The sequence below is a fragment of the Saccopteryx leptura genome, chromosome 13, assembly GCF_036850995.1.
Source record: "Saccopteryx leptura isolate mSacLep1 chromosome 13, mSacLep1_pri_phased_curated, whole genome shotgun sequence".
NCBI lineage: Eukaryota > Metazoa > Chordata > Mammalia > Chiroptera > Emballonuridae > Saccopteryx > Saccopteryx leptura.
In genome coordinates this window covers 11,624,761-11,628,255 of record NC_089515.1, presented here as the reverse complement: position 1 = coordinate 11,628,255, position 3,495 = coordinate 11,624,761, and the positions used below count along the sequence as shown (strand labels likewise).

At 44.3% G+C, this 3,495-nt stretch overlaps 1 non-coding gene across 1 annotated transcript; it reads left to right on the top strand.

The window, feature by feature from the left end:
• Nucleotides 1-3,151: 3,151 nt before the first annotated feature.
• On the top strand, nucleotides 3,152-3,227 carry TRNAS-GCU (transfer RNA serine (anticodon GCU)). The gene has a single exon. It is a non-coding gene; the product is annotated as a tRNA-Ser (tRNA).
• Nucleotides 3,228-3,495: the final 268 nt, after the last annotated feature.

The window sequence follows — 3,495 nt, the reverse complement described above, 5'->3', positions numbered from 1 at the left end:
GTTTATCCACATGCAGACTAGTGTTTAGGAATCATTGACCTTAACCGTCTCCTTTTAAAGTGGACCCTTAACAGTCTGCTCCCCAAACAATCCTGGCGTAGAGGTACCTGCAGACAGATTGTTCACTGAGACAGTCGACTAGGACACCTTCATTTCATTCATTCTCCTAGCAGGACTCAACCTACCTCTGCCCCTCCCCCCCACTCCTCCAGCAAGTGCGCGGAGCATCTGTCCCCCAGGAACGCATCTCAGAAAACAATTGTGTATAGTTCAACCTTACCTAAAGTCTGCTTGAGACAAGCCTATTCATTTCCTAGAGCTGCCATAACCAATTATACCAACTGTGTAGCTAACTCTATTTTCTCACAGTTCTGGAGGTTCAAGGTCTGAAACAGAGGTAACAGCAACGTGGTTCCTTTGGGAGCATATGTGGGAGTCTGTTCCATGCCTCTGTCCTAGCTACTGATGGCTGTTGGCCATCCTTGGCTTGTAGACATGTCATTCTGTCTCTGTCTCCATCGTTCATGATGCTCTTCCTGTGTGTTTCTATCCAAATCCCCCTCTTCTTATAAGAACACCAGCGATTGGTTAGAACCCACCTTAATTCAGTACAGCAGGTCCTGTACTAACTTCTCTTTGTTCACATTGTTTCATTATAATGTTAATAAGTTGCTTTAGGAACTTAACTCTCATTTATATCAATTAGTCTATGGAAAAATTGGTTTTGTTATAGTCATTTCACCTAAGGTCACAGAGTCCATCAACAATGTCAAGAACTTACTTTATAACCTCATCTTACCTTGATTACATCTGCAGAAACCCTGTTTCCAAACAATAGCGTATTCACGGGCACCAGTGTTCAGACTTGAATGAATAGTGGGGAGGGGGCAATATGCATCCCAGAGGGTTGTTTGCTAAATGTGCCTTCTACCCACTTTCCTCAAGTCCCCAGTACTTCATGTTCTGTCTGTCTTTAGCCACAGCCAACCCATCAACAACAGCTGCCCAGATCCTGTTGCTTTGGGGTCACAGGAATCCTTTTCTGAGATGCACTCTGGTCACTTCCTCCTGATCCTTGATGAGGGGTGCTGGGGTAGGGGAGTGCTACTCAGGTTTCCATAGATGGACGCCAGTCCTCACACTGCATACTCACTGGTCCCCAAAGATGGAGGTGGGATGGGGGCTGGCCCCTCCCCTATATTGCTGTAGAAGACACAGTCTATGCTGCAGTCTCCCATGAAGCTCTTGGGAAGAACTTTCTTTTACCGTTAACGTCCAGTTGAGTCCTTTCCGGTTGAAGAACTGACATGTTTATTCCTTCAATGACTGCCATGTCTCCCCTTCTTCATTTTCTCTCTGACTCGAAATCTTGTTTCTTTTCTTTTCTTTTTTTTAACTTTTCATCGAAGAATCATTTTTAGTGTAATAAGGTAGACTGGGAAGGTAATTAAATGAAGGCTCTGAGACTGTAATAACAGGGATAAAGGATGGGGAGAAGGAGGTGTGGAGACTGTGTCAGACTACACAGCACATAACCCATCTCAAGATACTCATAGTCTAATTTTCTTTTCTTTTCTTTTCTTTTTTTTTTATTAAGTGAGAAATGGAGAGGCAGAGACAGATTTCCACATGTGCCCTGACCAGGATTCACCTGGCAAGCCCCCTACCAGGCGATGCTCTGCCCATCTGGGGCCATTTCTCTGTTGCTCAGCAACTGAGCTATTTTAGCACCTGAGGGAAGACCATGGAGCCATCCTCCATTTCCTGGGGCCAACTTGCTCTAATCGTGGCTGTGGGAGGTGAAGAGAGAAGGGGAAGGGGAGGAGTGGAGAAGCAGATGGTCACTTCTCTTGTGTGCCCTGACTGCGAATTGAACCATAGACATCCATCCATCTACATGCCGGACTGATGCTCCACCACTGAGCCAGCCAGCCAGGACCTAAACTTTTTTAAAATATCGATTACAGAAATTTTTAAACATATACAAAAAAAGAGAAGTATAATTAACCTTCATATACCCATCATTGAGATTCAGAAATTATCAAATTTTGCTAATATCATTAACCTTTCCCTCCTTTTTTTTGGTTTTATATTTGCTTGTGTGTTTTAATGTAAATCTCAGACATTTTGTAGTTTTGCTAGTATGTATGCCATCATCATACCTAAAAAAAATTAATAATAATTTCTTAAGATCCATACTGAAAATTTCCAAATCCAAAACCTAAGTTGGTTTCATAGTTGGACTCGGCCGAGTTGAGACGTTGCGTTTGCAGTTATGGCTCATAAACCCCGTTTGTTCACTGAGTCTCTCCTCCCACTGACTTGTGAAACAGGCTCAAAAAAACTCTTTTAAATACTATGCGGACCAAACAAAATGAGCTTCAGCTGGGTTCGTGCCACAGGCTGGCCTTTTACAGTCTCTGCTATGGTCTTTCGGGATCCAGATATGTGCATCCAATTTTTCTCCTGGGTTCTCATTCTTAAATTTGACTTTTTAGGTTACCAGTTCCTTACGTATGTTTTTGCCAAAAAAGCTCTCAAACCCTTGATGAGATAATTTGGGATGTAAATAAGTTAAATTACATTAATAAATAATATGTACTCAACATTTCCTTTCTAAGTGTGTTTGAGATAAAGCTCCCACTAAGTTGAATCTCAGTGTTAAAATCTGGAGACAGTGACCGTATTTTGGGATATGGCACTTTTGTGTGAATTCAACACAATGCTTCCTATAAAATTCTACTAAAAGCAACAGAGCTGAGGGTGAGGAGCCAAGATCTCATTTATTGAAAATCTTTGTATAGTATTAAACAGAAAAATTAAAACAATGAAATAAAAACAAAATAAGACTTTTTCAGCTAAGCTTAACTGTTGTTTCTTACTTTGAGGACTGGGAAATTTCCAAGCCCAGTTAGAACACATATGCTGAAGGGGTTAAGCACTGTGGTGCCCAGAGGGAAGTTCTTTAAAGAAAGATTCATTACTTTCTTTCTCTCAAGACTCTTATGCAACATATATGTATCACAACAGCTTACCATTTGCTCAGAAGGGGACAATGAACCCACGCATTATTTGACAACCAGCGTTCACAGGGCTCCTGCTGAGTGCATAGCCTTATCCTAGGTTTTGTGAGGGGTTTGAAAACTATGAGGCCCTGGCCGGTTGGCTCAGTGGTAGAGCATCGGCCTGCTGTGCGGGGGACCTGGGTTCGATTCCTGGCCAGGGCACACAGGAGAAGCGCCCATTTGCTTCTCCACTTCCTCCCCTCCTTCCTCTCTGTCTCTCTCTTCCCCTCCCGCAGCCAAGGCTCCATTGGAGCAAAGATGGCCCGGGCTCTGGGGATGGCTCCTTGGCCTCTGCCCCAGGCGCTAGAGTGGCTCTGGTCACAGCAGAGCGACGCCCCGGAGGGGCAGAGCATCGCCCCCTGGTGGGCAGAGCTTCGCCCCTGGTGGGCGTGCCGGGTGGATCCCGGTTGGGCGCATGCGGGAGTCTGTC